The sequence below is a fragment of the Capsicum annuum genome, chromosome 3 (genome assembly GCF_002878395.1).
Source record: "Capsicum annuum cultivar UCD-10X-F1 chromosome 3, UCD10Xv1.1, whole genome shotgun sequence".
Taxonomy (NCBI): Eukaryota; Viridiplantae; Streptophyta; class Magnoliopsida; order Solanales; family Solanaceae; genus Capsicum; species Capsicum annuum.
The window spans coordinates 214,483,912-214,494,850 of NC_061113.1; positions in this window are offsets into that span (position 1 = coordinate 214,483,912).

The window sequence follows — 10,939 nt, forward strand, 5'->3', positions numbered from 1 at the left end:
GAATTTAACTGAAAAATTCCACAAGGTTTTAAATCATAATTTTGATAATGTCTGTAAAACAATACTGAAAATACTAATAAGATGAATGACAATAACAACAAAAAAACTAAAGACTAACTAACTGTCTGTACTAGACTGAAAAGCCTCTACTGACTGACTGTAGAGCTGATGGGACAACCCCCAGCTAACTACGACTGAATAGAAAATACTAAACTAATAAGGTAAAATGAAATAAATAAACCATGTCCTAGAAGTATGAGGACTCACCATTGCTATAGCTGATAATTTGGTATGCCTATGAGCGATTAGGCAACTGAGCGTTTGAACCTATGATATTAAACATCATAGTGCAGGAAATGAGTATGCGATCAGTACTTTGAATGTATTAGTATGCTAAATGGGGTTAGGTCAATATGCATGATTTCATGTGTATGAGTAATAACTAACTGAATGAATAACATGAAGTACTGAGTAAAATGGATGAAATCTGTAAAGACTGAGAATGCATGACCAAGCATAAAACATATTCTGAATATAGTTTGTGAACTGAAATACTGAAATCTGATAATTGAATAGATGATAAAATGTATGCTATGGTTAAGAAAGACTAAACTCTAAACTAAGTATTGAAACTAAAATTGTGAAAGGTATCATCTAACCGACATGCCCTAGTTTGAGCTGATTGGGGTCCAACCCGTGACCCCAATTGGAAGGGTGTTAGTACCATGCCACGGGCACTAACAATGGTTGTGGATTCAGTCCTAATCTAGCGGGAAACCCCTGAGATCATCCCTAAACTGGCGGGTAATCCCTGAGAATGTCAGTCCTAAACTGGTGGGTGACATCTCATAAGGAATTGCTTCTAAGGATCAGTCCTAACTGATGGGTGAGCCCCATCCCTAGGTTCGCTCGGTGCTGAATCCTATTCCCAACTAAAATGACACTGATTATGGTACCGAACTAAGTTTAACTGAAGAAGAAATTAACTCGTATTATTGAACTGATCTAATTTTGACTGACATGATAACTGACTGAATTGATAATGCTCATACGTGTCTGAAATCATTCTGAAAATACCGAGACTAAGTAAACAGCTAAATTTCTGGGTATTCATAACCCCCTTGACTCGTTATCAATAATAACAAGATCATACTAAAACTTTGAGGACATGACATGTAGTCAATATTCAAAACTCATTCTTTGAGGCATTTCATCAAACACTTGTAAAGCATGGCTTAAGCATGGGAATTGTTTTAAACATGTAGTAGTAGCATAATTTCAATTCTAAAATCACCAATTAAGGCTTAAATCAGCGAACATCACCATTCAAACGTGTAGGGTTTAATAACAACGAAAACTACATGTAAACATAGTATAAAAATCAAAATTCATAGGAGTTCATGGATAAAATTCATAATAACATGTAAAGATCATAATTTTTTTATTTTTGAAATTGGGTTCTTGGAATCCATGGGTAAAAAGGACCCATGGATGAACATCTAACATACCCCAAAATCTTGAATCTTTAAAGAGAATTACTTTTCTTGAAGGTTTTTGAATGGTGACGCTTGAATTCTTGAGCTTTTTTTAAGAAGGGTTTGAATCTTGTTCTTGGGGAATGATCTTGAAAAAACCCTAATTTTGATGTCAAGGATGAATGAGGAGTTATGTTGTTTAAATTGATGGAATTAGGGGTTAAAAAGGGTGGAAAAAGACCCAAAAATCTCATTAAAATGTAGTTATTGCGTTGCTTCGGACTTGGTTGACGATCTGGGTGATGGACCGTCACTCTGGTGACTGACCATCACTCAAATCGTCACTTTATGTCCAGAAAATAAACTCACTTCCTGTGTTTCGATGATTTGGTTGACGGTCCGTCATTGGCTTAACGGTCCGTCAACTTTCCCGTCGCACCTCGGCAGTCGGACAACTCTCTGGTAAAACAGGAATAACCTTTTACCCCGATATCGGATTAAGGCAAAATTGGTATCGTCGGAAAGCTAATTCAATTATATATCTATTGGTGGGTCATGAGCTCAAAAATTCTTAGTAGAATGAAAGATATTCTCGTTTGAAGTTGACTATAGCAACATCTTTCTCAAGAATTCAATAAGTAAGGGATATTTTGATTCGTCTAATAGCTAGGAGTTTTTTTAGGCCTTAATACACATCAAACTCACTCATAAAACTACTAATGCACTATAATTCATTTCTTATGAGCTCGAAGCATGGTTCTAATATTGGTTTGGATTCTCGGGGATATTACACAGGTATTCTCTAACAACACCTTCTATTGTATAATCATCTTCTCGAGCAACCCATCATATAAATTTGGACAAATGCAATTTCTATGGGATTTCCATTCTTGTTTGCTACAGTGAGAGGCTTCGAAGGACTTCTCAAACTCCATTCTACCTTTAAAAGTTGTCCAATCACTATTAAATCTCTATATTGCCATCAAATCTTGCTCCCTTCTCTCTAAACCTGACATATAACATGAGCAAAACCATCATTAAATTGTAACAAGGTATCGACACCACCTTCTTGGTCCCTCAACCTTATCTGTTTGGACCTATCAAACTTAACTGTAAAATACAGGATTTTGTTTGAAGGATCAATGCCTAATTGGTAAAAACTACATTCACAAAATCACTATACTTTATGTGTGTTGTCACGATAACCTGATTAGTAATACCTACCACATATTAAGTGGATCCATTTGCAAGTACCTTATTTCTCTGAAACCATCTGTACTTTAGCCTTTTTTGTTGTTTGGTCAGAAGTTGATCCACTTTTCTTTTAGGAGACGTTTTTTATCTACAAACAAGAGAAAAACTAAAAAACATTATAACTTATGTCTTCATAATTTTATAAAAAGGTAACACAAAATTCAATAAATACAATATATTACAAAAAATTCCAATATATGACCCATATGTTGCAACAAATGACCAACTTATTGTAACAGATGGGTCATTTGTTCAAAGAAATCAAAACAGTCTTGCTACTGGAATGATTTCTTCCAATAGGTGATCCATTTATTGCAACAGGTGGGTCATCTGTTTGAAGTTATCAAACCAGTAGCAGTTCTGTTTTGATAACTTCTAACAGATGCCCCGTCTTATACAACAAATGGGTCATCTGTTGGGTGAAATTGAATCAGGTCTTCCACCTTTCCAACAAATGTCTAATATGTTGGGCAATACACTACCCCAACATCATCAATACCAACACCAACACTGCCACCATCACTACCACCCCCAATACCAACACCAACAATAAGGTGTCAAAAGGAAATACTCAAAAAAGTAAAGAGTTTCAAAATTTACACAGGACTCAAAACCCTTACTGCTGCTGGATTGAGTTCTTCTTTCAACAGATGACTCGTCTGTTGCAACATATGGCAAATCTATTGGAAGAACTCAATCCAGTAGCAAAGATTTTTAGTTCTCCCAACAGATGACCAATTTGTTACAATAAATGGGCCATCTATCGAAAGAACTAAATCCATGTTTTGAGTTCTTTCAATAGCAATCTATTGCAACAGATGAACCATCTATTGGAAGAGTCAAGGGTTATAACTTTTTGATTATTTAATAAAAATTATTTGTACTTGTAAATAAATAATAACGAAAAAATATGATAAACACAATTTTAGCTATTTAATTTAAGTAACTAATGTAAATATTAAAAAGGTGAAAATTCATCAAAGAAGACATGAAAAATTTCATGAAATAGGCAAATAAGACAAGAATAGCATACCACACATCATGCTAAAGGATCAAAACAGAAACCCAAAGGAGGTGGATGACAAACGTTTGAGTTGAGAGAGAAAGAGGAAAGAGAAAGTTGGTTTGGTTTGGTGAGATCCTCAGGTGAAAGAAAAAAGAGAGAGAAGAAAATTATAGGAGAGTTGAGAGAAAATTCTAGAGATGGGTTGATTTTTAATACTGGTGTGGTGGGACCTTTGAGAAAAAAGAGGAGATAGTGACATTAAAAAGACAAGATAAGACAAGGCGGGGGGGGGGGGGGGGGTGAGTTATCCTAAAAATGTAAATGTTTGAGATCCTTAGTATTTTTTTTATTTCAGACAGAAAATTGCTTTAAAAAAAGATTTTCCAACAGATGGGTAATCTGTTGCAACAGATATGCTATCTATTTTGATAATTTCCAACAGATAAATTATTTGTTGCAATGGATGGGCCATTTTTTGCCACAGATATTGATATCTGTTTGATAATTTTCAACAGATGAGTTATTTGTTGCAATAGATTGGTCATCTATTATAACAAATGTCTATAATTATTTAATTATTTTCAACAGATGTTTCATCTATTGTAATAGGTTAGTCATCTGTTCATTCAAATTAAGCCATTATTAGTAATAACTAAATTAATTTAACTAAAATTAAATATGAATTAATTAGTTTAATTACAATTTCAATAGATCTCATTGCAATTACATGATTAACTAAGTGTATTCATCTTGAGTAGAATTATTAATTGACTAATTTTACTTGAAATAATTCAAATTAAGCCATTATTTGTAATAACTAAATTGATTTAACTAAAATTAAAGATGAACTGATAAGTTCAATTACAATTTCAATTAATCTCATAGCAATTATATTATCAACTAAGTGTATTCGTCCCGAGTAGGGTTATCAATTGACCAATTTGATTTGAAATGACTCAAATTAAGTTATTTTTTTGTAATAACTAAACTGATTTAAATAGAATTAAAGAATAATTGATAAATTCAATTATAATTTTAATTAATTTCATAGCAATTACATGATCAACTAAGTGTATTCGTCCTAAGTAGAGTGATCAATTGATGAATTTTACTTGAAATGATTCAAATTAAGCGATTATTTGTAATAACTAAATTTATTTAACTAAAATTAAGGATGAATTGATAAGTTCAATTGGTCTCATTGTAATTACACGATCAACTAAGTGTATTCATCCCGAGTAGAGTGATCAATTGACTAATGTTACTTGAAATGATTCAAATTAAGCCATTATTAGTAATAACTAAATTGATTTAACTAAATTAATTTAACTAAAATTAAAGATAAATTGATAATTTCAATTGATCTCATTGCAATTACATGATCAACTACGCGTATTCGTCCTGAGTAGAGTGATCGGTTGACTAATTTTACTTGAAATGATTCAAATTAAGCCATCATGTGTAATAAATAAATTGATTTAACTAAAATTAAAGATGAATTGATAAGTTCAATTACAATTTCAATTGATCTCATTGCAATTACATGATCAACTAAGTGTATTCGTCCTGAGTTGAGTGATCAATTGACTAATTTTACTTGGAATGACTCAAATCAAGCCATTATTTGTAATAACTAAATTGATTTAACTAAAATTAAAGATGAATTAATAATTTAAATTGCAATTTTAATCGATCTCATAGCAATTACATGATCAACTAAGTGTATTCGTCCTAATTAGAGTGATAAATTGATTGATTTTACTTAAAATGATTCAAATTAAGCCATTATTAGTAATAACTAAATTAATTTAACTAAAATTAAATATGAATTAATAAGTTAAATTACAGTTTTTATTAATCTCTTAGTAATTATATGGTCATCTAAGTGTATAATCTATTGCGACAGATTTAACCTGTTGCAGCAGATGAGTCATCTGTTGGAAATTATCAAACAGATATACTCATATGTTGCAATAGTTGATTTTATCTATTTGGTTATTTCCAACATATTACTTATTTGTTGCCACAGATGACTCATCTGTTGCAACATATGGCTTTATCTGTTAGGTTATTTTCAACAAATTACTCATCTATTGCAACAAATAAAATATGTGTTTGATAATTTCCAATAGATGAGACACCTGTTGCAGCAGGTTACTCATCTGTTGCATTATGCAATGTAGATAAGTCTATATATGTTTGATCTTTTCCAACAAATGTATCATCTGTTGCATTATGCAGATGTATATATCTATATAATGCATTGCTGTAATATTTAAACTTAGTAATTATTTTTTGTACTAATTCATAAGTTTGCAAATTTAATAAAAATAACACAATTGTTATCAAACATAAAAAATAAAAAATTGCCATTACTTAAACAATACAATTAACTAAAATACTTAATATAAAAATTGTTATCATGTTTTTATATTTTCCTTAAAATACAAAAGCATCAAACTTTACGTAGTACCCAAGCAGCCCAGACCTCTTGTCTTCTTGCCACAGTACTGTCATTCAATAAGGTCCTTGATTTGGACATTTCTGTACTAGTTAGAAAACATCGATATATGCAAGCGTGTATGGCCCACATGCGACATCAGTATCATTTTTGTTAAGGTCATTTTTTTGACCTTCAAGAGACATCTATTATTGAGCACTTTCTCTGGCAAGTGTTTCATTAAGTCACTTTTCTTCAATAATTTGGGAAACAAGTCTAATAGTGGTTGCATAACGGTAAAAAATTTTTACTCCTCGAAGACAGGTAAGTTGCAGTCATTAACATTCATGAGTCCCTCATAGAGGAGGATCTCAAGAGCCATAAAATGTGTTTTATTCAGGTTCATGACTGCAAAAATTCTCTTTTCCCCAATCCAATCCATGCCGTGTGAAAATGGCCTATTCTCTCTAATATAGTCAATCATATCTTCATCCTATTTAAACTCAGAATTAACTCAAGTCCTGCGGCACCGGGAGTTTCGCTAGGATACTGAGTTCTTCATACCTACTTAAGAAATTATTGTAGAAATTGTGATCCATTATCATATCATAAGCTTCTGTGCAGTTGAGGTGCCTTGAACTCATGTGGTATAGAACTGTATCAACATACTATGATATAAGAAGACAATTTTTAAATAGGTTAGTAATTTTAAAAAAAAAAAACTAGAAAGATGCAACAGATGGACCATTTGTTGCAATAAATGGTCCATATATTGCATAGGCTCTCTTAAACTGTTAACAAATTACCCATATACTACAACTTATGCAATAGATGGGTAATCTGTTGTAATAGATATACCACCTATTGCAATAGATGACTCATCTATTGTGTAGCTTCTATGAACATGTGTGAAGAAATTACCCAATCTACTGTAACTTATGTAGCAGATGGGTAATCTATTAAAAAATATGACTTGAAATGTAAGAAATAAAGTAGATTAGAAGGTTAGGTTATATAAAGTAAACTTATCGAGTACTCGTACCACACCATCATACTTGTTATCTTCTTGAAGTCTTCTGCGGAAAGTGTACTCATGCTGAACGTTTTTGCGACATTATTGGATTTTATATATCTTGTCAGACTAGCCTTCCTGGTGTGGTGAACAAAATCGTATATGCTCACCTTCTTCAATGGTTCCTTCTCTCTAATGACCCCTTGAACATTGGAAGGGGCCACTTAAACTTCATTAATATTTGAAGGAGGAAATTGCAATTTTTCTTGATTTCCTACTTGAGAGTACAATTGTTTTTTCTTCCTATTAACCTCTAATGTAGGAGTGTATGGCTCTCCCAGCTTCCTTGATGGTATGAAACCCCTCTTGGATGTCAATCCTAGACAACATCAGCGAGAGCTTCTATTTTTTTGGTGAGTTCATATTTTTTTATGAGTTCATCATGTATGTCCTTGCACTTTTGCCATTTGGAAATAGAACATGAGGTTGAAGAGGGACCACTGAAAGGGGTGAGTCTACATCATCATCATCTCCTAGAAGGTCAACTCTGTTTTCAAATATATTTTTTTCTTGAGCATCGACAACATGCTCATCATCATGTCTGACAGTAGCATCACCATCTTCACCACTAACACTATCACCAACAACACCCAAATCTATTGTAGTAGGTTGTTCATCAAGAACATTAATTCTAGGCTCAGTAGGAACAAATTGACCTTCCCTAGTTGCTCTTTTTATGTCTCTTGCTCCAGCCAATTCCTTCTTTATCAAATCCACCATTAGGTCTAATTTTCTTTGAACAATACCTAGAGTAACAAAATAAGTCATCCCCAACTCCTTCTCAGTAGGTTCAAGAGATGAATGCATAACCTACAAATAAAAGTAGATATGTTTAAATCAAATAATAATTTGCAGTAAATTGGGTAATATGTTAAAACAAAGAACTTATGCAATAGATGAGTAATATGTTGCAACAGTTGAGTTATCTGTTGCAATAGATTACCCCTCTGTTGCATAAGTTGCAATAGATGGGTAATCTGTTAAGTCGGGTTCAGAGAACCAAAGCAACAAATGGGTAATCTATTGCAACAGATGACTCAACTATTGCAACACATTACATATCTGTTGCAATAGATTACCCATCTATTTTATCAAATATAGTAGATGGGGTAGAGAAAAATTGCAATAAATGGTTCATCTATTGCAACAGATAACCCATTTATTGCAATGTCTTAAATTGACTAAAATTTTTCTACTTGAAAGAAGACTTACTATATCATCAGGAGGTTTAAAGAGATCAAGGGCATTCATTTTTGGGTTGTTCTTGGTAGCCAACCACCTAAGCATCCTTGGATGAGAAACCTCATCCGAGTAATCCTTGACCTGCTTTTGAAGGTGAGAAATGAATTCAAATACCTAAGTCTAAAAATGTAAACATGATACAAAAAACAAGTCAGAATAGTTATTCAATATGATTAAATTTACCAACAATATCCAACAACCCATCTATTTTTCTGTTTACTCTGTTGGTTTTGGTGGGTGGTTGCTTGGTCAATGTCTTGCCTTTCTTTGGTGGTAGTTTGGGTGTCTTGCTTGCCTTTGGATTTTTTATGGGTGTTACCTTCGGAAGAGGTTCAAGTGGATGATGGCATCTAAAGCTAGTCATTGTGGCAAACTCTTTCATGCCAAAATAAACCAACATGCAACAATAGTTAATCCATATTTCATCCATCTTTTTTCTCCTCCTTATTCAAATCTTTATCATCATCCATATACTGGATCCTGCACTTGAGAAGACCATATACCATAGTCATTTGGAAGCAGCACAGTTGTCCTCTAGCAGGTCAAAAAAGTATCCAAAGCAGCTGGACCAAAAATGATCCTCAAGTTTTTCCTCCCTCATAATCTTCCTAAATTCATCAAAACTTTTCCCCATAAGAGATTTAACTACAAAATAACCAATTAAATCTGTAGGATTATCTATCAGCATCTCAACTTGAAACTTGTCAATACTAATAGTTTTGACAGGACATATTGAGATTTTGATCTAAATTCACGTCCCATCGATGTTGCATTATCATCATCTCCTACCTCATTTTCTTTTTCCCCTTCTTCCTCACTTTCTACTTTCTCTTCATATTTGTCTTCTTCCTCTTCTTCTTTCTCACTTTAATTTTCATCACCACTCTCTACAGGCCCTTCTTCACCTTTATCAATATCCTTTTCCTCAGCTTCACCATCTTTCTCACTTTTATTTTCATCTCTTTCCTCAACTTTATTAAGAGTTTGTTCAGGAAGCTCCTTTAAACTCATTTGTACTTTGGCCCTTTTTGTTGGTTGGTCAGAAATTGAACCATTTTTACTTTATTTTCTTTTGGGAGACATATTTTATCTACAAACAAAAGAAAAAAAATATTATAATTGATGTTTGCATAATTTAAAAAAAAAAAAGATAACACAAAATTCAATAAATACAACACATGACAAAAAATTCCAATAGATGACCCATCGTTTGCAATAGATGACCAACTTATTGCAACAGACTGATCATCTATTGGAAGAGCTATTTTGATTTATTCCAACAGATGATTCATCTATTACAACAGATGGAAAATTTGTTGGAAGACCTATTTTAATATCTTTCAACAGATGTTCAACCTGTTGCAATATGTGGGTCATCTATTGAAAGTTATCAAACCAGTAGTAGTTCTATTTTGATAACTTCTAATAAATGATCTATCTTTTGCAATAGATGGGTCATCTGTTGGATGAAATTGAATCAAGACTTTCACCTTTCTAACAGATGTGTAATCTGTTGGGCAATACACCACCCTAACACAACCAACACCACCAATAACAAACACCACCACCACCACTAATACCAGCACCACCAATACAAACACCACCAACACCACCAACATCAACAACAACATCAATAAAATAAAAACAAATAACAAAACCAACAACAAACAAACAAACAAAAAATAAACAAACAACACCAACAGTGCCAACACCACGACTAATAGAACACTGCGACAAAAACTAAGATTTTCTCGGGTTCTTCCTACTTTTTTTAGCATCAAAACTCAAAATTATTAACCCATTCTCGAAGATAAAATAAATAAAGTCTTCTTTTTCATCATTAACTAAAAAGTCCTAATTTTTTGAAAAAAATAAGTATAGAACTCTTATCAAACTCTTTTACCTGCGAAGAGAGAGAAAATGATGTATACAAGCAACAAGAAAGTAAAAAATAACAACTGATGTGGTCAAAAATAGGAAGTAAATCAATTTGTTGTGAAGGGTTCAACAATCTATTGAGTAGTTGTTGAGAGAGAAAGAGAAGAGAGAGAGAGAAGATGAAACATTTTTTCAAAACTGATGAAATGGTTTGAAATGATTGTCCCTTTGCATTTTTTGTTACGCATTAATTATGGGTTGATTTGTATTTGGAAAGAATAACAAGATTTAAAAATGTTAATTTGGTCTCAATTGATCTTAATTAATTTTTTAAAAGAGATAAATTTTAACCAAAACCTTCCCTTTGTTCAAAACTAATTTGGTAAACCATTGTTTTGTTAGTAATAAGCAAAATTAATTTCACTAAAATCACTTTATATTTATTAAGTTCAATTGTAACTTTAATGAATTTAATATTAATTATATATCTATATCTGTTTGATAATTTTAAACAGATGAGTCATTTGTTGGAAGAAATTAAAATAAAGCATTAGCAGAACCTATTTTAATTT